Below are 24,550 nucleotides of genomic sequence, written 5' to 3'. Positions count from 1 at the left end.
ATGTCTCAGTTTTAATGCTTGGATAGAATAACGGGGAATAATAAAATGTTAGAGTAATGAAGATAATGTGTGCATATGGAATTTATCTGGACTTTTTTGACAAATCTAGATAGCATTAGGAAGAGGTCTGTACATTAGGGTATGACATTCTTATACCCTTGTAAGGTAGAGTTATAATGTTGCTGTCTTCTGACTGTAACTGTGTCAAAGCAGAATACATACTGACTGTATTTGTCTGTCATTGTGACCATATTATGTGATTTGGCTATAGGAATCTTATGGAATCTCTACTCTTGATAAGTTTAAACTTTTAAAAAAGGTTAAGAGTACACAAATGTGCCCATTCTGGCAACACTGTAAGAATACAAGAGAAGTATAGTAGAGTAACTGCTGACCAAACAGGAATTCAGCTTCAGGAGACCAGTAACATCAGTGTTCTATAAACTTGTAACAGGAACACTGTGAACTCTAGAGCTAAGGACAGATAGCTTCCTTGCTTTCTGATTCATTCATTCAATCTCTAATATTTGGCAGCTGCTATAATTAGAGCTGAACATATAAAATGAATTTCATCCTTGAAAAGCTTGTATTCCTTGGGGAGGTTGCTAAATAATCCATAATTCTGATACAGAATGGAAAGTGTAGGGTGAGCAATTTGGTCTTTGATAGATTTTGAGGCATTGTTATGAATTTCTGATAAGGAAAGAGATATGAGATTAACAGTAAAATGTATGAGATAATGATAAACAGGAAGACTATAATATTGTAATAAATTATTTTAAATTGGATTATGAATTTAAACATCGAGGATACAGATTAATTTAGAAAATACTAGTGATTATATACTAAACTTTATAATGAGTCTTTGGCACTTTTATTTTATTACCTTTGCTCTTTTTAGCTTGATTATTTTCTGTATTTTTCAGTTTGGAATTTAGAAATTAATATAGTAGGCTAAATTGACTTCTAACTTAACATACTAAATCATCTTCGAAATGCAGTCTTCTCGCCATTTCACTGCCCATTAGTGTTGGGAAAGATGTAACCTTGAAGTTCAAGAATAGCAGGAAAAGAAAGCACAAACCTCAGGGGACTAGACATTGTCTCAAAGCTTTAAGAACCTTTAGTGCATAAGTATCAGATATGCCTGGTATGTACTTAAGAATGTTTGTTTAATCAATGAGACCTATTTTATATGGTTTTAACATAGCATAATATTATTGCATTTGCAGAAGACTAATGCATAATATATATACATAATTTTAAAACAATGAGATATTATTATTTTTGATTTTAATTCCTAAGGGAGTTAGACATACCTAATTTCTTTTATGTACTACAGAAAAAATTTTTTTGGTGCTAAATGCTGCCTATAATTTTAAAATTTATAGTATGTTGTCCATTTTCCTTTTGATTATTACAGATAGGCAAATAAATATGATAATAATACTAGTTGTATACCTCTAACAATGATTGTGCTAGTAGAAGCGTCAGAAGTTTTAAGAATTAGCTTTGTTCTGGAGGGCAGGGACAAAATGACAATTCCTATCCTTCGTCATGTTATTAAGAGACGTAGGTCCTCCTTTTTTGTTTTAAGGGTGCTGTTCCCAGTGCTAGGGTTTGTGGGTCACTGTTTTCTTTTTTAAAAATCTATTTGGTGTGCAAGGTTTCGCTATGCAGCTTGGACCTGTAATGATCCTCCTGTTTCAGCCTTCCCAGTCCTGAGATTACAGGCGTGCGCCACCATGCCTCGACTCAGTCACCAGCTCATTGCACCCAGGGGGTGGGGCCAGTGCGGCAAACGGTACTGGGGATTGAACTCAGGTCCCTGTGCTTGCCAAAGCAGGTGCTTAGTCCGCTAACTATCTTGCCAGCCCTCGTTTTTTAGTTTTAAAAATGTTTTTATAGGTGTATATATCCTCCTCCCTTGAATAAACCATTTGAAGGTAATTTTCAGGCATTACAAATCTTTAATCCTAAATATTTCAGCTTGTAAATCCTATGAGAATTTGGGATATTTTCTTATGTAACCACCCATAACACTATTATTCATAAATTTAATATTGATATAATTAGAATATCTAATATTCAGTTTTTATCTAAAATTCTGTAGTTTTCCAAATACCTTTTATAGCTTTTCCCCCCTCTGAGCCAAGATCTTGTTAGAAGAATATATTACATTTAACTGTTTCCTATTTTTAGTCTTTTTACAAGCTTCTGTTTTGTTTTCTGTGTTCCTTTATGCTATTAGAAGGGAGTTCAGTTGCCGCATAAAATTTCTTGGCTTTGAAATTGTTTAGTTGCCTCCTCATGTTGAGACCCAACTGAAGCATTTTCGCAGGAATGCTGAGCAGGAAATGCCGTGTACTTCCGTGGTATGACGTCAGGGCGGAGCTTGTCAATTTCTCCCAATTCTGATGGCACTAAGTTTGATTGATGGTGGTGTTTGCAAGACTTCTCCAGTGCAAGGATGTGCCTTCCTTTTGTCATTATTAAGTAGGTTTGAGGTGAAATTTTTTTACCTTTTTTTTTTTGACGGAACCCGGGATTGAACTCAGGCCCTTGTGCTTGCCAGGCAAGCGCTTATTCTACTGATCCATCTCCCAAGCCCCCCTGAGGTGAAATTTTGAGAGTGTGTGTGAGTATCCTTTTCTTCAAATGAACTTAATTTTGCACTTCAGTCTGCAGAAAACTTCCTTAACTATATGCTTTCTTAGAAACAGTTAAAAGATCAAATGAAGACTAGAGTGTTCTTAAGTCAGAGAGGAGGAGGTCAGGATAAGGCGAGAAAGTCACGGAAGCTTTAACAAGGCAAATTAATGATGGCAAACACTAACATCAGAAAATTAATAGTGTGTATTGGTTAGCATACTAAAAGTAGAGTGGTGACATTGAATTTTCTAAAACCATGGGAATATAGTGTTACTATATAGTTTAAGAGCATGTGAACCTTCATTTGATTTTTGACTTCTGATTATCTTTTAAAAACATAATAAATAAAGGCATACTTTTGATCAGTATTATAATAGAATTATTATTGATTGAAATAAAAAAAAGCTTTCTGGCAAAGTAATGCCTTTTATACTTACAAAATAGATAGGAATGATTTATTTCTTAGTAAAATATTGTGTGAAAATTTCTTCCAAGGAGAAAATCTGATTTCTAATGTTTTTCTTATTTTATATCTCTTTTTTCATTATTGCTGGTAAAACCTGAATCATTAAAATTAATATCTGAACTGTGTGTTTTACATTATTGGAGTTATTTTTTAAGTATAAACTTTTGGTAGCCTTATCACAAGGGTTCTGAAGCATTATAGATTTGTAGTATTTCATATGTTAACATTTATTTCACAGTTTTTGAAATTATTTGCATAATGTACTGAAAGTAAACTTTACCTTTCGTATTTATTATTTTGTGGATAAAAGTAGAGGAAATACATTGGGGTTTCATGGGAAACAACACTTGCAAGATGAAGTATGTGTCTAGAGGTAAATGATAGCTAGTTCTAAGTAGTTTTTTAGGAAAAATCTACCTTGATTTTATTGGAATCTAATTTCTTCAAATCTATTTTTAAACTTATTTTTTATTATAAAAACACAAGAGTTTAGGAAACGATGAATATTAGACAAATCAGAATCACAGTGAGTTGTTAAACCCACTTCTATGTACAAGTGCTAGAACTCTGAAAGTGGAATATCATGCAGTGTGAGAGACATTATGGCACCGTCCTTATATACACGGCACACAGTGCCTGCCTGTGTCCTCTGAGTGAACTTATTCAAATCTTAATACAGACTTTCTGATTTCTTTTAATAATTCTGTTATTCTTGTGTTTTATCCTGAATTAGTTATACAAAGCAATAGAATAATAATTTTCATTGTATGATTATCTAAGTAATTCTAGTGCATGCATATTCAAATGTTGGACTTAAGTATTTTTTATACCAGGTATTGAACTCAGCACCTTGTGCTTGCGAGGCAGATGCTTGTGTCTCTGAGCTACATCCCCAGTCCCAAAGTTAAGTATTTTTAAAGGATAAAATTATTGAAAGATTTCATAGCAGCAAATTTATGTTGTAAAATTATGGTAAGATTATATTGACTTTGGAGTTCTTTTGTATGGGGAATAGAAGATCTGTTGAATTAGACTTATTAAACTGTACGTGCTTGAAACTGCGAGAACAATCTGAACTCTTAACTTTTTAATGTAAATAAAATTGATATGTCACCACAGGCAACTTACTGGACCATGTAATTAGGTTTTTTTTTTTTTTAATGAAAAATAAAACATTTATCCTGAGATCATAGTGAAAAAGCATTTAAGGAAAGGGTTTTTTTTGCTCTTTCCTTAAATTAAACACTTGGTAAAAATTATAAATATTGTTGCTTTAGGGAAAAGTTACATCAATTAATCTAATTAGTTACTTGGGATAGGAGGGTTGGATTTATGTGTTGGTAGTATAGGCATTACAAGGTAAAGTTGTTTTATTTTAGGGAAAGGTCTACAGGGTGGGTGTTCAGGGTCTCACTAGTAGATTTGACTCGTAGTGATTCTCCTATTTATAGCCTCCCAAGTGTTGGGATTAGAGGCGTGCGCCACCATGCCCAGTCTCAGTTGCCATCTCAGCATGCCTCGGGGGCAAGGCTGGTACGGCAGGCCTGGGAATTGAACCCCTGGCCCCTGTACCTGCTTGCAGGCGCTTTAATTCACTGAGCTATTTGGCCAGCTCTGGGTAATGTTTTTGTATAGAAATAAAGTACTCTATTTCTATAAAGTAAACTTGACTAAAATCCCCCTTAGTGAAGTGCTTGAGTTACAATTGGAACAAATTTAAGATGGACCTAATACTAGATAAACTGTTAGTGTATTAGTTTTTTTAAAATTAAGTAGTTTGGTTGAATATATTGTGACTCATGATGAATACTCTAGCAGTTTTAAGGTTAGCTATATTTGATGCTGCTTCCTTGATCCCTCCTTTGTGTATATTCTACTTCAAAAGCTTGTCCTTTAATAGAAAACTCAAGATTCAGGTGAGGCTGTCACACATGAAGGTGGTATAGTTACAAGATTTCTTTGCCCATTAAAATAATTTCATTGTTTTCTTTTTTATTCAGAGAGACTGATGTAAGAATTGGAATGTAGAAAACTGGAGGAAATCTTTACTCTTAATAGAATTACAGGCCTAAATAATGAAAACGTTATATATTTGAACATTAAATTTGAATAGGATACAGAGGTGAAGTTTCATATACAGTAATACCTATTCACAGACTTAATTGTTTGTATTATTCAGGTCACAAACCGAACTAACTGGATGAGAACTGAATCAGAGTTTCCCCTAAGATCAACACTGAACCATTGAATTTGGTGTTTTTTTTTTTAATTTTTTTTTGACCATTGAATTGATTCAATTTCATTTTAGGGTTTTTTTTTTTTTTTGTGGTACTTGGGTTAAAACTTGGGACCTTGCACCTGTGAGGCTGGCACTTATGGCACTGAACTATCTTCTTGGCCTAACTTAGTTTTTGACTAGAATTGCAGAAACAATTAAGTTTGAGAACTGAGGTCCTACTGTATGGAGAAGAACACATTTTGTTTTATAACCAAAGTTATTGCTTACATATTCAAATGACACTAGATTTTATGTAGGAGATGAAATAAAAAATTCTTGAGATAAAAACTGGGACTTGGGCTGGTGAGATGGCTCAGTGGTCTAAAGCACCTACTTAAAAAACAAGCTTAGCAAAGCACAGGGACCGCAGTTCAATCCCCCAGCACCACATGCCAGCCAGCCCTGCCCCCTGGTGGGCTGAGCTGGCCACACACACACACACACACACACACATAAATAAATAAATAAAATTAAAAAAAAACAACTGGGACTTTATTAGGAACAAAGGGGAATGGATCTTGTGTATCATCACAAATAAGAATGTTCTTCCATTTTTATGTTGGACTTAGCAAAACTGAATTTTAGTAATCCATTGTTAAGTCATGCCATTGGTAGTCATGGAACCCAAACCAGTTTTTTTTGCCTTTTAAAATGGAAACCATTCTCTACTAGGATGATATGCATAGCAAAGTATGTCATTATCCCATGTTAAATAACTAATAAACTTTACCTGACCAATTTAAGTAAAACCCAGTTAACTTAAAATTGGAAATCTAATATATTATTCATTGACAGAAAAACACTGGCTTGCTTAATGCTTGACAGAAGGATTTATCTTTTTTTCATTTTAAATGATTTCTGTGACACTTGGCAAACGTTGATTCAGTTAGCATCACCTCATACATTTAGTCTAGATCATCTGAGTTAGCACATGCCAGATTGGTAATAGAGGAAATGGAAATAAAATAAAATATTTCAAATTTGGTATAAATACAGCATATTTGAATATTTAGACTTCATAAGAATTAAGATCTGCTTTTCTAAGTCCATGGAGGTAATCAAAAAGTAAGAATTACACACTTTTTCTTATTAGAGGTCTTTTTCCTTCTCATTTCTTTTTATATATTTATTCTTACACACCCAATACTGGAAAATCAGAGATACTCAGCAAAAGAATGAGGTAACTGATAGATAAAGAGGTAGATAGTTACTGAGCTTCCATTCACTGCAGCAGGGTCGCTGGGCCTCTCTGATGTACAGGAGACTAAAGTGATTTACAGACTTCTGAGTTGAACTTTCATTTTCAGAAAAAATGTTTCAATGTAGTTTCCATTTAACTTTTTTATGATACTAAAACAAATGAAAATTAGCTATGATCGTATGGTCTAAAATTTTAAAATTTCTTTAAAAAGTCATAATTATAGATATAATACATAAATATAACCCTGTCAAAAAGATGCAAAAAAAAGTAGATATTTGTTCTAAGCAGTAGAGAATCATAAAATTGAACTCTGTTGCTTTAAGTTTTTTATGACTGAGCTGTTGTCCTGATGCTACCTGAAGAGATTATCATTGAATATCACGATGGTGAGAAAGTATGCAATAATTTTCTTTATAAAGCTTCATTTGTGTAAATATTTTTGAACAGTTTTCTCCAACATTGGGTCACATATCTATTTCTTATAAACCTGATGTTGCTAAATGCACTGTTTGTATAATTGGGTCTTATTTTGATCCTCGCTCTTTCATATTGTGACTTGGCAGCCAGTTCAACAGAATAAGCATTATCCTCTTGAGGCCCATCTAGGATTGAACTAAAGGGCTTCTGCAATATCCACATGATCGTACAATTAGTTCCTTTTTAAAAAAATGCTGTGATAGTGTAACTGAATATGAGCTGGTTGCCTCTGTATTATGGTAGAATAATACTCTGCAGTTTGTAGTTAATCATGTAGCAGAATTGACTTGATTAAAAAAAGTAAGATAAAAGTTAAAGTTGAGGTACCTTTGTGTTACAAAAGATTGTATGTAGTGGTAAAATGAAGGTTAGGATATTTACAATTTGTCATTAGTAATATCTTCCCCTGTTTAATATAATGAAATATGTAAAATATCTTTTAAAATTCATTTCATTTTTGACTTTGATATCTTGGAGATGGGAGACTTTTTGCTAATCTTGAAGGTACCAGTAATGAAGGTACCATTTCACAAACAGTAATTTGTGAAATGACTGTTTGACTAAAGGAAGAATAAGCCTTTTCAAGTTGAAGATTATTTTATCTTTCACGGGTAATTTTGAACTTTATTAAATATAAGCTATTTTGGTGTTTGCTATTTATAAGAAATTATGTTATTTGAAAAATTTAGATATTTTCAGTTCAATTTCTGTCACTGTACTTACAATATAGTTAAATTGGAAAGACTGCCTGCCTTGGTATCCTTGGACGAACTACCTACAATTTTGATTGTTTAGGGAGGAAATAGCATTTGATGATAGCAGTTCCCATTATGAAACATTTGTCACACTACTTGCAGGTTTTATGAAGAGTATAACAAAAAGAAGGGCTCTTGATTTGAGTAGCAAAGGTGGTAAGGGCAATTATCCCTATTGCTACAGGAAAGGCTTCATTAGCTGGATCTCAGCCAAACTCCTCAAACAGACCTAACACACACGCTTCCTGTCCCAAGCAGGGATATGTCATTTTCCAGTTAAAAAGGTTAAGTGATTTAAAACATTATCAGCCATTAATCTGCATGCATACTGCTATTTATGTGATCCTTGCATGGTTGGGGCAGTGTGCTAGAAAATACTTGGAGACAAAAATGCTTTCATGACACATCCAGGAGAAGTGCTGATTTAGCTTTAGTTGCCCACACATTTGAAGTTACATTATTATTATTATTTGCTCGGAATGCCTTCAGGGCAGGTTTGGCTGGCTTGAGTTGTGGGGATCGAATCACAGCAACCTGAGCCTGACTGCTTTCTTGAAGCAGCCACTTAAAGAACTGAGCTAAGGGGCAGGCCCCCGAAGTTACAGTATTATATATTAAAAATTATCAGACAGTTTATGAGAGAATGCTTTGAAAGCATTGACTTTTATAAAATGTTATCATTGGTTAATGAGCTCTTTTATTTAAGATTACTACAGTTTATTGACTGTATAGAACCTAAATTGTGTTAGGGTCTGCAGAATATAGATACAAATCAGAATTTTTTTTCATTTCAGAAGCTGAGTATCTAACATTGTTAATGGGTGTAAAATAATGTTTCTTAAGAGGGCATATAATATTATGAGAGCTGTATGGAAAGAGACAGAACTTCGTAGAAGAGATAGTTTTTGAGGTATAACTTAAAGGATGAATAGAATTTGGATGTGGCGGTGTCAGAGAAAGCACAAGTATGCACTTGCACATATAAAGATACAGACCAGAAAAGTTTAGAATGTTTACTGGGAAAAAGTCAAGGATGAGAAAATCACTGAAAGTAGTATTTTTGACTGTTAGGTAATCACTAAGCTAAGTTGCTTTGACTTTGTGGGCAGTTGGGAGTTTTTGAGTTTTCAATAAGATGCCCCTTATAAATTTAAAAACTATAAAGGGTAGCAATGGTAAATCTTTAGAGCTTTCAATGATACTAAATAGCCTGCTGTGGCATGTGTGCCATAAATTCGCCAACATTGGTGTAGGGGCTCTTTGTGTCTTGACTTTTGCCCATCATTGTAATTCTAGAATCAATTATAGTGTGATACACATTTGTTTAATAAATTAATAGATTAATAAGTATAGTGGAAGAATTTGTTACAGATGATCAGCCCAACAGCATTGTAGGAGATATTCGCAGTCAGATTCTGGACTGCATAGGAATAAGGGTGCGCCCATGTTTGTAAGATTTTCTCAGTGCATTTTTAAAAATTGCATATTGAATAGACAGTGACATGATTGTGTTTTTCAGTTCCTTTTATATTCTACAATTTTAAAGATAAATTGCCAGTCCAACACTGAAGTTGGTATTTGTTACTTAGAATGATTAGCTATGATTGTTATATAGTCTTAATTAAATCATGTTGGTGTTTAATGTTTAAAAAAGTAGTCACTTAAAACTGATCATTTTATGCCTTTGGTTTTATAAGGTGATTATAATATCTAGACCCTTACTCCTGAAAGGATTTTAGAATGACAAATTGAAATTATTTCATATTATTTAAGTAGGGGTTATGATTTAATCTCTTGAAGGTTATTATATTGTATCTTAATTATCAATTGGCCAGAGAATTTTTGAACTTTTTATTAATATCACGTATACAGAGTTAGCAAGACTACTCGATTAACAAGGTTACTATATTCATGCTGTAGCCATAATAAATTCATCTTTCCACATTTGTTTTTCTGTGATTATTGTATCTGATTTTATGATAGCAATAAAATAGGAATGAGTGATGGTGTGAAAGAGTTACATTTTGAAAACTAGGAACCAGACAATAGTCGAGTACTTATAGTTCACTTATATGCTAGGCATGGTGCTACAGGTTTAATAATCTATCTTAAAGTATGAAGTAGTTTTAGATTTCTTTTTTCTGAATCTTAACTTGAATGACTTACAGGGAAAAATTTAAGATTATGCTGATTTTTTTTTTTTTTTTTTGCTGATTTGTTTTTATACCTTCTATATTTATTAGGTTTATTGGTATTATGGGATGAATTTTGTAGTTATGAAGCATGTGGCAGGTTTTGCCATAATGAAATTCTTAATTAGATGAATATGAGGGGGACTTCAAACAAATGGATCACTGACTTCTCAGTTCAATAGTATATTAATTGAAATGGTTTCTTTAAATAATAGGATAACATAGCATTTTAGTTTTCACAAACTTACACATTGTACCCAAGAATTTTGATCACCTACTAAGAGAATTTGGAATCTAGAAATTGAATATGTAAATAATAGTTTTTTAATGGAAATCTGTGTAGAAAGACATTTGAGTTGGAAGAAATAAGTATTAATTGAATCAATATTTCAAAATTACTCTTAGAAAGATTTTAATCCCATAATTATTTGGTACACATTTTGTGAAAAGGTTAATCAGTTTGTGATGATACTAACCAAGATAAGTTAATTAATACAGCTTTTGTCCACATAGCTAATAGAGGTAGTTTTGCTATTTATCCTGTACATTGGCAGTTTCACTTGATAAGAACTTTTTGGAATTCAGACCTTAAGCATAAAAAGGTTGCCCATTCCCAAAAAAGAACTTTAGTTCAATTATAGTGTCAACATTTTACTTTCAAAAGTAATTTTGCCTTAAAATGCTATACATTTTAAATTATACAGATTTATTGTGTGTACCATGAATGAGTGCTTTGAAAGTTTGGTTTGATAGCTAGGGATATTAATTGAGTGTATGCTATGAATGTAGAGAGGGAATTAATCTTTTTATTGATTACATTGCTTTGTAGAGAAGTCCTAAAGATCACTTAAAGGATAATAAAATGAATGAAAATGTGATTTAGCTTTAGTTTATCCACTAAAAAGTTATAGTATTAGAAAGCTGGTAAAAATAAGTATCTGTCTTTCTTTTAACAGGATGTTAGATTTTTTTAAGTGTTGCAGAAATTTACACTTAAGTTAAATTTAAATTTGTTTCTTAATGTTTGTAAGTAGGCAACTCTTTTAATTTCATTTTTCTAATTATATGTTTACATAATTGGGTGTAGGTTAAAAGTAAGTCATTATTTATAGAAAAACAATTTCAAAGCCCATTTGTTTATTAGCAGTATTTATCTGCTTCCAAAACTTTTTGTTCTGCTTGAAATGATGTATAATTAAATTTTATTTTTATTTTTACTTTGCACATTGACACTTGTCATTGTAACTTGTATGAATTACATTACACATTTTTATTCAGATCTGTAAAAACATAATACATGTATTTTAAATAGATTGTACAGGGGCCAGGGAGATGGCTCAGTGGAATAAGCGTTTCCCTGGCAAGTGCAAGGACCTGAGTTCAATCCCCGGTTCCACCAAAATAAAATAAAATAGATTGTACAATTTATTTTTATTCCTTTTATAATAAAAATACCTAAGTTTACCTTCTTTTGAGATTTGAGTTTTAAAACTAGAAAAATTTAAGATATGTTGTGGTAGTTCTTTGGAAAAATTAGCACTTGACTGTTTTATTGCCTGTCTTAAATGCTTTTGATAATATATTTGATAAGTTCTGTATGAGAGAATTTTTTAGTGGCTGGGGAGATAGCGTGGCAGTGTAAGCGCCTGCCTGGCAAGCACAAAGACCCTGGTTTGATCCCCAGTTCTGCAAGCTGCACTGGCCCCAGAACCTGGGGAGTGCTGTGCCGGCCACTGAAAACGGGCGTGGTGGCACATGCCTGTCATCCTAGCACTGGGGAGGCTGACACAGGAGGATCACTATGAGTCTGAGCTGCATAGTGAGACCTGGTACCAAATAAATAAATAAAATTTTTAAAGAATTTTTTAGTTACTTGTAGTAGAAATTTGAAAGTCTTTAACAGCTTTTCTTATTCTTTTCTCAAAAGTCATTTTTTAGTTCTTTGAAACAGTCACTGAATGTCTCAAGGCTGTCCTTGAACTCACTGTGAAGTCCAGGCTGGCCTTAAACGTCCTGCAATCTTCTTGCATTAGCCTCTGAATACTGGGATTGCAGGCATACACTACCATGCCACCAAAAGTCTGGTCTTAATGTCATTAAAAATATTGTATTAAGCACAAAACTGTTTTTTGAAAACTATTTCTGGAAGATGCCAAAATTATGTAGAGTGTTAAACTGTGAACTTCATAGATAGGCTTAAGGCATGTTGGATACAAAAAGCATGTTTTATTGTAAATGTTGGTTGTTAGATGAAGTTATAATTCTTGGCATTGCAGGAATCTTTCAGTGTCTGAATTTTATTCATTCATTCATTCATTCATTCATTCATTCATTCATTCATTCCAAGAGGCTTTGTTTCAAAAAGACTGAAATGCCTCAAGGAAGAGTTCTAAACTGACTCTTACACCAGAATGGCTGGGATACTTTTCATAAATAAGTTTTTCTTCCTCCATCTCTTTCTACTCACTAGGCTAAACTGTCTGTTGGGAAAGTTGTTCTTAGCTTTTACAGTTTTACCTGGGAAGATTCTCACTTGGTTCTTCTACAGAGGGTCCTAGGTCTACACTTTGAACAAAGGAAGTGTTGATTATTACTTATACTACTTCATTTGTTGTATAGGAAGAGCAGAAATATCACATACAGTATGCTAGATGATTGTGTGTAATTAAAGCAAAAAATAAAAATTTTAAGTAACCCTTCACAAGAAAGGAATTAACTGATTACTGTTTGAATTTATGCATACATACTGATATACTTGAAATTTTAATGATATTTTATAAAATTAAAGGTGCTTGGACCTTGTCATGGTGGTGTATTCCAATAATCCCAGCACTGTTTTAAAGCTGAAGCAGGAGGATTGCAAATTCATATCCAGCCTGCACAATTGAGTAAATTAGCAAGTATCTGTTTCATAATTGAACCCAGTGCTGAGGATGTAACTCAGAGAAAAGGTCCTGGGTTCAATCAACAGTAATACCTCACTCTTCAAAAAAGGTATCCTGAAAATGTTAGGCTACATATTTGAATGGTAGTCTTGTGGGGCCAGATAAGTGGGCTACCATTTTAAAACAAGGTGGTCTAAATTTAGTGTATCTGTCAAGTAAGAGCACAAAAGCATTGAGAAACAAGATTACTGTGTTTAAGGAAAATTTTTTTTTTCTCTTTTGGTGATAAAGTAGTATACAGCTAGCCGAGTATACTTATTACCTATTTGATAGAAGCAGCAAGTTAGACGAATGGATTTTAGTTACAGTATGGACTATTTCATTTGCTTTTGGTTATGTTGAAATGATTTTGAATCATTTTTACTCATCCTATCTTAAATTGTTTGAAGGAGCTCAAGAAAGTAGCTATTTTTGAAAAGTCTATTTTCTTTGATAAGCTGGTCCCAAAATTGGGAGAAATTTTGGCATTATGTGTATTTCATCCAAATTTGGGATGAACATAAATATAGTATTGAAATTTTGATTTTGTATCAGTTTTTGGTTTATATTTTGAAAATATTCTGTCTGGCCTCACCTTTGAGATTGGTGTTCTCAAGGATGTTTTCTCTTTTTCTTTTTCTTCCTTTTTTGTAATCTAAAGGTAAGGAAAGAGATTTCTTGGTAGTTACAGTTTCACTAACATTCTTGATTTTAATAATCAAGTTATTATATAAGACAAGTCAGATGGTTCAAGAAAGTTTGAGTTTTTTTGTTGTTGTTACTATGACTACACTTCCTGGCAGGATAGTATTACATAATTTTTATTTAACTTGACTGTTGATTTAAAATGATTTTGTATCCAGTGGGGTCATTTATATCAATAAGAAATTATACATTTATTTACTATAACTTAATTCTTAAAGATTCTTCCAGGTTTCTTTTTCAAGGGGTGTGTGTGTGTGTGTGTGTGTGTGTGTAAGGGAACGTATACAAGATGGATACAGTGATACAATGTTTTGCTTGCTAGATGTGAACTTTAAATGGTGGCCCCATGAACGAAGATTTTAGAAAACATTACTTTTTCTAACTGGTCATTAAATAATTGTCTAGTAGAAATAGGACCCTTTAAATTAAAGGATCTTTTAATGGTAATGATCTTTATATGTAGGCAAATCAAAAGCATCAGAATTAGGAATTTGGAAGAATAAATTGCAAAGTGATAAAAAATAATACTTTTACACTTTTTTTTTTTTTTTTTTTCCGGAACTGGGGTTTGAACTCAGGCCCTTGCGCTTGCCAGGGAAGCGCTTATTCACTTTTACACTCTTAACAGAAACTTAGTTAATAATTTAAAGTTAGCCAGTAATTTAGTTAGTATTTTTTTTTTTTATAATATTTACTTTTTTTTAAACATATCTTTGTTTTTGATTTGCACAATTCAAAGTTTAAAAACTCTTGTTCCTTGTCTCTACTTACACCCACTCTTTTTGTTCTTCTACTTTGTCCATCTTTTTTCTTCTCTCCCTTTCTCCGTCCTCAGTGAAAAGCTATTGGAGGGGGAAGACTCGGCTTGATTTATTAGAAAAGGCAAGAACTAAAGTCTAAATGTTTAAAGTTCATCAGGCTATGCAAAATATGGAAGCAGTGGGCTTTATATTTCATTTCTAAGTGGCTTTTCTTTACTTGATTTTAGGTGCTAGCATTGAAGCTATAATTGATAATAGTAGCTGTTCCCCCCCCCCCCCCCCCTTTTTTTTTTGGTGGAACCGGGGATTGAACTCAGGCCCTTGTGCTTGCCAGGGAAGCACTTATTCCACTGAGCCATCTCCCCAGCCCCTCCTTTTAATGGTAGCCATCTTTAATTGCTATAGCAACATACTAGAAGATAGTTTGCTTGATCTGGTGGCAGTATGTCAGAGAGGTGCCTTACACGTAAGTCTCAAGCTTCTGAGATTATGCTGGTATTTTCATTGTCAGGGGAATGTGATAATGTATATATTTCTCCATGTCCTTTCTGCTGTAGTTTTGTTGTTTGTAAAGATTGTATGTTCAGGGGTTACTTTAGATTCCTGATTATCTATCTGTCTATCTATCTATCCTTGGTTTTGTATAATTTGATTATTAGGGCTGAACATATTTGATCTGCACCTCCCCTCCACCACTGTATGTGTTTTTTTCACCTGTAGGTTAAAGGTTTTTTTTTATTGGTTATGCCAGTCAGGTAAAGGAGAATAACCAAATACCTACCATATTAAGTGTGAAAAACAGGGGGCCTGCTCCTTAGCTCAGTTCTTTAAGTGGCTGCTTCAAGAAAGCAGTCAGGCTCAGGTTGCTGTGGTTCGATCCCCACAACTCGAGCCAGCCAAACCTGCCCTGAAGGCATTCGGAGCAAAAAAGCAAAAAAAAGGAAAACGTATTTTATTTGACTTGCTCCATACATGCTGTATATATTGAACAGTTTTAAGTATGTGCAATTATTTTGGCCTCACAAAACATCTTTATAGCAGAAAGGACAACTTATAAATACTGTCATAGTATACTTAGATGAAAGAAAATTGTAGGATTGAATTCTGTGATGATCATGAATTATAGTGATTGTATATGACAGAATCTGTTACTCATCATCCACATTTATTGAAGTAGAAAAATAATAGTATCAATTATTAATTTAGGAAATTAACTTATTTAGTATCATTGGTTTCTAAAAGAATAAAACCAACTTTCTAATTATAAAGATAAAAATTGTTACCTGGTTGATTTGACTTTCTTAAAAAATTTTATATCTAGCATTTAATAAATATTTCAAAAGTTTCTTGCATTATTTCCAGTTGTTTTAGTAATCAGTTTTTGAACTATGATTTTCCTGTTTTTACTTGGCTTCACAATAATTTTAGGAAATACTGTATGCCTTTTACTGTTGAAAAATGCTGTCAGACAGAGCCATATGTAACACAGCTATAAGCTGAATGTTACAAAAGATTAAAATGTGATATACCTAATAATATAATTGAGAAATAGTTTTTTTAAAAGTTGATTACTTTGTGTTAATTTGGTAAATAAATTCAAGTTTGTAACAGTTTCTTATTATAAAGTACAATGAAGCCATTTTGAACAATACAGAATTTGGGTTAAGATCAACTTTAATATCCTGTTTATTTTTTTAAGGGAAAAATATTTCAAAACAAGATTAATAGGAGGGTAACAATGGTTAATACATTGCCTCTTGCTATCTTTCAGTTACTGAGTATAAGATGTAAGCATTTCCTTGTTCAAACAATATTAGCACAAACCTTTTCGGTAAACTAACAAAAGTTAGTATAATTGAAATGTATGTGTATACATATGTGTGTGTATTTTAGGTTGGTTTTTTTTTTGGTTTTGTTTTCCTTCTTTTCTCCTTTTCCTTATCCCAGTTTCTCTTTCTTTTTGGTTTTTTTTTTTTTTTTTTTTTGTGGAACCAGGGATTGAACTCAGGCCCTTGTGCTTACCAATGAAGCACTTATTCCACTGAGCCATCTCCCCAGCCCTTCTCTTTCTTTTTGACAGTTTCTTCCCATCTTACAACATCTGTTGTGCATTTGAATCTTTTTTACTCTTTCAGCTTTTCACACTTGGCAAACAATGTGACGTTTGCACAGGTGCATCTGATTTATTTCACTTATGAGTATGGCCTCAAGTTGCGTCCATTTGCCTGTAAAAGTCTCCATTTATCCCTTCTATAAGGCTGAGTTGTACTCCATTGTATAAAAAAAAAAAATACACATCTTTTTTATCCATTCCTTAGTTGATGGGCATTTGGGTTTTTTCCTAGATGTATCTATTATAAATAGTGCTGCTATAAACGTGCATGTACCTATATCACTTTGGTATGTTGTTTTTAATTCATCTAGGAAGATACCCAGCAGCGACTAGCTGGGTCAAATGGGACCTCCAATTCTAGTTTTTTGAGGAACCTCCACATTGATTTCCCCAATGATTGCACCAGTCAGCACTCCCACCAGCAGTGGAGAAGGATTCCTTTTTCCTCTATAGCCTCTCCAGAATTTGTTATTGGTTGATTTAATAATTATGTAAAATGTGGTCTCAAGGTCAAATCTGCTAACCAAAGCAAATTCAGAGAGAGAGAGAGAGAGAGAAAGAGAGACAGACAGACACAGACAGGCAGACAGACAGAGGGAACCATGAGCTGTTTTCCCCAAATAACCCTTTGATTTACTAATTTTGCATAAAATTATAGTTTTGTTTCTTTCTGTAATTTTTTTCTTCTACATGAGTGAATGTTCATTTCTAACAGTCTTGAGCACATTGGGTATAGTTTTTTACTTTGGTCTTGCATTTGAAGGAGCACTATTCCTTTACTGCTCATCAAAGGGAGTACAGCTTGCTTCTTTCAACTTGGATAGTAGGTTTTAGCTATTCCTTTGCTTTGATAACTTTTGAAAGAGAGTAACACCTGAATCTCTGTGTCTACTGAATCATAGCTCCCCAGAGTTTGGTAATTTTCTAAGTTCTGTCCAAGTTTTCATTTCTGTTTTGTTTCATCTTTCCTTCCCATAAGTAAAACAAAACATTGAGTTGTAAATTATGTGGAATGGTGTTAAAATTTTCAAGATGAAAACTTTTTATTTGTATTAAGTATATTTTTTATGGATTTAATATGTGTGGTTATGATTATTTCAGCAATGAAGTTTTCATTTTCTCTAAACAGGAAGTATAATTGCTTTCCCAGGCTCCCAGAATGGCATAAGATGGAGTTTAAGAATAGGAAAATAATATAGGTTAATCTTACATGCATTACATTGGTTGCTATTTATGAAAACACACTTCAGTGCTGGGATTACAGGTGTGGGTCACCACGCCTGGCCCCGTATCTTCTAAACTGTGGCTCAAAGCTTTTCTTTCTCTCTTGCCAAACAGAGTGAAGAGAGGGGATGCGTGAGTAGGAAAGTCTAGGAAAAGAAGCTTTCTTCATTTTAAAGTTTTTGTTTTATGACAGGACAGTTGGGAAGATTATTCTTGTTGGGTGGTTGGTGAATGACCATTTAAGCTTCCTTCATGGGGGGATAGCCAGGAAGGAAGTTAGTAGCGAACCCATGTCTTTGGTCCCAAGTGGATACAAACAGAACTCATTCTGTTTGAGTGCCACTGAGTGAAAGAATTAGAAAAAACAATTTAAAAAGTGACTTGTAAAAAAGTTTTTTTTACAGTGCATGTGTTTGAAGTACCAAATTATTTTTCCTATATTGTTACAATACGTGTTTAATTGATGTTTTAAAGTGCTTTTGAGGTCAGAAGAGAAAAAAATGGAAGCTGGTAAAAATCTTATTTCTCTCTACTGGTTTTGCTTCTGTTATTGTTTTCTAAGTTCTGGTTAGGCTTTGGCAACAATATGAACATAAACCTGTGTGTCCCAGAAGGCAAACCACATGAGTAATTGAGCAATTAATTGTGGAAACCCATGTACAATTGGAAGGAAAGGTTGTATACTTCGGCTCATTGATTAGTGTCCTAGGTAGCCAGGAGAGGAGGTGTAAAGCAGTGTTATTTGTGATTGTCAACTATGATCACCACTAATAATATACTGCTGCTTTTTCTTTCCAGCAATATTATTTCACTGCTTTCATCTTTTCTTTGCCCATTCTGGGCTGTAGCTGACTTAGCTTACAAAAATAAGGGAGCAAATGGGTCTGTAGACCAGAAAAGGAAGGTTAGAATTAATGATAGGAGCCAGGTTTAGGGAATTTAGTGGATCAGAACAGGGTATGGGGTAGACCTAAGGAAAACATGTACAGTAAGATAAAGATTGAATGAATAGCAACTAAAGGAGCTTATGGTGGAGAATTAAGCAAAGTGCTATATTAACATTCAGGCTGCAGTCAGACATCAGAACACATACTAGAGGATAGGCAGTTGATTAAAGGTATATAATCTAGGTGCTGGAACGTCTGTAGACACTGGAAGAGTGTTGTTGGGGAAGCTAATATGGGTAGGAGACTGCGTCTTCTCCTGGGGGGAAGTCTTCACAGGCAGCAGCTGCTCTAGCTAGGAGCAGTCATAGATTGCAGCACTACTGTCCATGTCCGGCAGTCCTGGACTCCTGAGAAGTTGGGCTGATTCCTAGACTTCTATGGGAAATTAGGTTTGATGCATTCTCCTCTCGCAAAGTGGGCAGAATCTTTTTTATTGTGGTTCATAAAATCTTAATCTTTTTTTTTTTTGTGCAGAAATTTGGAGCTAGGAAGTTTACTTTTGGAAGCAGATGATTAGATTACTGAGATATAGCACACCATTGACATTTGTAAGAAGTGTATCTTGAAGCCTTCCAAAAGTCCCACTTTTGCAGGTATCATTATGACATACATAATTTTCCTCCATAAAATAAAACTTGTGCCCTGGCTGGCCCATTTAACAAAGATGTCTTTGCAGATGGCTTTTTCTTGTTTTTCACTAAGCATATGATTAACTGATTCAATTCATAAATCTGAGTGATCCCCAATGATTTCACCCTTGTATTTTTGGCTAACACTAAGAGATTCCTTAAACCTCTTCATATTTATCACCAATGCTAGCAGTTGGCTTGTTTTAAAGTTTTATGTCCATTTTCAATAAAAAGAACTTTAAAAATATTAGTTTCAGGAAAGTTACTGTGCCAAGAAAGTCCTAGTGTCAAGAGGAGGAACACAACAGCAACAACATCTTGGTGGTAGCCTTATCTTCATATCTACAACACTGAGGCCCTTTTTTGGTGGGTCTTAAATAGTTTAAACTGAAACCAAATTCATCAGTGTCTAGGATCTTCCTTTTGTGTATGGAGTTTTGGAGGAAACATTTCATTTAAAGAATTTGTAAATTAACAAAGCTTGAGTATGCTTTATCTAAAATGCTTGTGACTAGCGCTGTTTCAGATTTTGAATTTTTTGGAGTTTGGAATGTTTGTAGACTTTACTGGTTAAGTGTGCTGTGGCACTCAGAAAGGTTTTGGATTTGGGATTCTGATTTTTTGATTAAGGATGCTCACCTGTATTAAACTTAGTAATAATTTTATTGCATGGACACTGTACTTCTAAGCATATTAAATGAAGTTCTTACAAAAAACAGGAATTAAATATGAAGTGTTTCCGTGTCTTTGTTGTCAGTTCTAGTATGATTCCCCTCTCCCCCTTTTGATTAAGCTTTTATTTATGACCAGTTTGTCTGATCTTTGGGAAAGCAAAATTCGGCTCTAGCCATTCTGACTCCTGGAGGGCATGATGTTCAAAGGATGGCTGACTTCACTTCTATCTCTTGAATTCTGCCTGTGTGTCCATGTTAGTGATGTCATTGTACCTGCCTTCAGGGGCCTGGTAGAGACTGGTGGCGTGTATTGTGGCCCTTCCCTCTCAATGGGGAACAATCTGGGGTCCTGCTTGATGGCCTCAGTAAAGAGCCTAGGAACTTGAGTTTCAGCTGCTGCAGGGCTTTCTGTTTTTTTTTTTTTTTGTGGAACTGGGGATTGAACTCAGGCCTTTGCACTTGCCAGTGAAGCACTTATTCTATTGAGCCATCTCCTTGGCCACACAGGGCTTTCTGTTGGGCCTCCAGCATGGTCCTGATGGCATCCCTCTCTATCTAATGCTCTTGCTGCTTGTACAAGGCCCACTTCTTCAGAAGCAGAGCTCTCCAGTTACTCTCCTCAAAGGGAAGTTCCACCTGAGGTCTCTGTCTTGATTTATCCAAGAACTTCAGAGGGGTAATAAAATCGTCAATGGGAATTAGCTCTTGGCTAGCCTTCTTCAGTTTTCGTATCCTCTTTTTCAAGTGGTCTCTTGTTGCTTGATCTTTTTTAGGATCTACCTTCTTCTTTCATAGGTGGGAAAGAGTTCCCAGAAGGCCAACAAAGAAACTCGCTGGTGAGCATCTCTGATTTGTGTCCACCAAGTTCCAGGAATCCCACTTGACAGACACAGAGCCCGCACAGCAGATCTCAGTGCAGCAGTGGCTATGGCCTCTCCTGCCACCCATGGGCAGCTTCTGGGAGCGCGCTTTTCTGTGATCTGGCACACCACAGCAGCGACTGCGAACCCCATTGAGCTGAGCCACACACTTCTCCAATTTCCCTTTTCAACTTCTTGACCATAACACTGTCTTACCTTTATTCAAGATAGGGATTTAGTTTTTGGGATAAAGGGAGTAAGGTAGTTCACTTGCTCATATAGGGATGATAGTTGGATTCCTTTGGGTTATTTACATAATTTTCTTACTTGGAAGTTTCACTAGTTTGTAAGTAGTGATCGCTGTTGTCATATGTTGACACATACTTTCTACTGCCTGTGCTTTCTGCTTGATTCATACCACCACCATTTTTTAGTGTCAGTTACTAACATGAATTTAACCTTCTGCCCACAGAAGTAAGAAAATTATTATGGTTGAATCTATTATTGAGGGAGGCTTATTGAGTTTTCTTACACACCTTTAAATGTACATTAAATATTTTTATTATTTGTCTTTATAAAATTTTTCAGCTGTGTAATTGAAAATTACTTTTTTAGAATTGGTATTTTGCTGAATGAATTCACTTAACTCTTACAGAATAAAATTAAATTGTATTTAGAAAATACTGCATTAGGGCTGGCCAAATAGCTCAGCAGATTAAAGCTTCTGCTTAGGCACTTGCAGTCGCTGGGGTTTGATGCCTGGTGTGCAGCAGTGCCAGCCCCGCCCCCGGGGTGCGCTGAGAAGGCAATTGAGACTGGGCGTGGTGGCATGTGCCTGTAATCCCAGCTCTTGGGAGACTGAACACAGATGTATCACTACTAGTCCAATTTATGTAGTGAGACCCTGTAGACCCCTGTACTGAAATACAAAAAAGAAAGAAAGAAAGAAAGAAAGAAAGAAAGAAAGAAAGAAAGAGAAAATGCTACATTAAACACTGGCACTTTCATTTACTCTCCTTTTAGATTTTGTTATTTAATGCTTTAACAAGTTTGTATTTTACAAGTTACAAAGTTTCCAGATTGAATCTAGTGCCTTCCCATGGAGCTATATCCCTAGCCCCCACTCCATTTAAAATATTAAAAACATTAAAAAAATTATTTATTTGGTACAGGGTCTCACTGCACAGCTCAGACTTATAGTGATCCTCCTGTGTCAGCCTCCCCATTGCTGGAATTATAGGTGTGTGCCACCATGCCCAGTTTCAGTGACTGGCATGGCACCCCTGGGGTTCTGGGACCGACACAGCATACAGTACTAGGGGTTGAATCTGGGTCCTTGTGCTTACCATGCAGGCACTTAGACTACTGAGCTATCTCCCCAGGACCCCACCCCCACTTTAAAATATTTAAAAAATTTTGAGACAGTTTCTTTCGAAAGCACTAAATTGTATATGTTGGGCTTCAACTGTTGATCTTCCTGCCTTATCACTCTGGGAGTTCTGAGGTTATGTCTAGCCTCAGAATTTAATTTTACATATAATGTAATTTTAATGTTATACTGTGCTAAATGTTTTCATGCTATAATTATTGAGACTTACTATGAGTTCTGTTAAAGAAGAACATTTGTAAGTGAATTTGTTCTTAAGTCTGACAAAGTGAGCATTATACAGCATACCTGTGAAAGTCTGCAACTTGATTGCTCATAAGTCAGGGACTTGCTGTATTTAATTGTCTGTTTACTTATCTGTTCATGCACATATCCGTGCTTCTGTGTTATCTGCAATTGTTGAGGTTAGAGAAACATTTCTATGCTAGTATAATTTATAGTTCAGTGGAGTCTCTTCAGTTGGTAATGTCAAGCTTTCAAATTTTTGACATTTGAAACTTTTTTCACTTCTGAGCAAAAAGAACATATGGGTCTCAGTAAGAGTTTTAACATGTAATAAGGGAATTATCTTTATTTTACCCCCTTTGAATTGTGTTTAGGGGGAATACTGTGATATAATTTGAAAAGTAAAGCCAGGTATCTTGTAATTCTTTACTGTTAACTTCTGTTACAAACATAAAATCAACTTGCAGCATTTCATGAACCCCGTTCATCTTCTTTCCAGATATTTAGTACTGGATTGTTATTAAAAACAAGAATGCTTTTTATAAAGTTTTGTAATTTTTCCTTCATCTTTTACTATTTCTTTTTTTGTAAAGATTAAGAAACCTTTGACTTTATGTTTACTCTGAAGCCAGAAGGAACTTTTAATTTTTCCTGAAGCATTAGAGTTGCCTTTGAATCTGTGGAAGATATTTAGCAGGAAGAATATAGGGGGCTGGTATTGGAGTGGGGAAAGGAAGGAAGGAAGGAAGGAAGGAAGGAAGGAAGGAAGGAAGAAGGTAGGTAGGTAGGTGCAGGGTTGCTGGTCATTAGGGAGAGTAGGAGAGTTCATGTATCATAACTGTAGGTTATTTAGAAATGATAAACCAACTAACTCCCTGGGTGTTGAAGTAACTTACTCAAAGCCATATAGCTTATTAGTGAGAATGTCAGGACTGCAGTCTGATCTCTAATGAAGCTGTGTTTCTTTTGAATTTCATTATATTCTTTTGTCTTTTCAGGCTGTCTGGGTAGCTATAATTTCCAAATGATATGGTGTTATATGAAATACCTCAAGCAGAGGTATTTCATCTTGAAGATGTAGGTTCTATAAACTATTGTTTTTCTTTATCTTTTAAAGAAATCTTAAGTTCTGGAACATGATTCTGCTTTGAATGAAGGGTACTTCTATCTGCCAAAATGATTATCAGGCTTCTCTAGTCATTTATTTTCTTGAAATGGAAATAAAACTTTCTGAACACAGCCTTATTGAATATGGATTTCACGGCCATAATAATGCTTCTTGCCTCTGCAGATTCTGAATTGATCTGAGTTTGGCAGTGAATTATGTATGCGTTATTTCAGGAATTTTGCAAATGCCCTGCTTTAAACCACTGATTATTTTTGTAAAATGCTGTTGTGTGGATTTGGCTGATTCCATTGATGCTGAACTCATCAGATGGCTATATTGTCTTCTAGGAATGTGACTTGAATTGATTAAATGGCATAGGCAGCAACATCTGTTTTATAAAGCTAGTTTCCTAAAACTTTGAATTTTCAAATTTATAGCTTACAAATAGAATAAAATATATTTCTTTTGTGCCATAAAATGATTTTCAAAGTTTTGATGATAGCTTAAGTCTTATTCTTAACATTATTTTTATAACCCATCCTATTAATTTTAAAGAAAAAGTCACATAAAGAATGTTGGTAATGGGGCTGGGGAGATAGCTCGATGGAATAAGTGCTTGCCTGGCAAGTGCAAGGTCCTGAGTTCGATCCCTGATATGGGAAAAAACAAACAAACAACAAAAAAACCAAAGAATGTTGGAAACTTATAGTCTTAGATAAAAACTTTGGGTGGTCTTCTGGGAAAATTCACCTGTTCAGGTACTTGGAAAACTCCAGGCAAAGAACAAAAGGTAAAAATCCCCCAACTCTATGTAATTGTGAGGAGATAGAATTCTCTGTGTGATTCCCTATCAACTTGATCCCTCATTGATGTCCTTTGATTCTGAGTATTACTATTTATTAATAATGCTGCTCACTGTGTACAAAGTTACCTTCTTCTGTACATAGCTCTTAGATTTATATAGATTTATTT

At 34.5% G+C, this 24,550-nt stretch overlaps 1 protein-coding gene and 1 pseudogene across 2 annotated transcripts in view; one reads left to right on the top strand and one right to left on the bottom strand.

Annotated features, from left to right (window-relative positions):
- The window catches only part of Med13l (mediator complex subunit 13 like), a 318,553-nt gene that overhangs the window by 46,077 nt on the left and 247,926 nt on the right, over positions 1-24,550 (top strand). The window lies entirely within an intron of this gene.
- Positions 20,223-21,011, bottom strand: LOC105742857 (annotated as a pseudogene).

Source organism: Octodon degus, unplaced genomic scaffold, assembly GCF_000260255.1.
Source record: "Octodon degus isolate 3935 unplaced genomic scaffold, OctDeg1.0 scaffold00079, whole genome shotgun sequence".
In the NCBI taxonomy this organism is placed as follows: domain Eukaryota; kingdom Metazoa; phylum Chordata; class Mammalia; order Rodentia; family Octodontidae; genus Octodon; species Octodon degus.
Note: the sequence above shows the minus strand (reverse complement) of the source record. Positions and strands in the feature narration are given on the sequence as shown.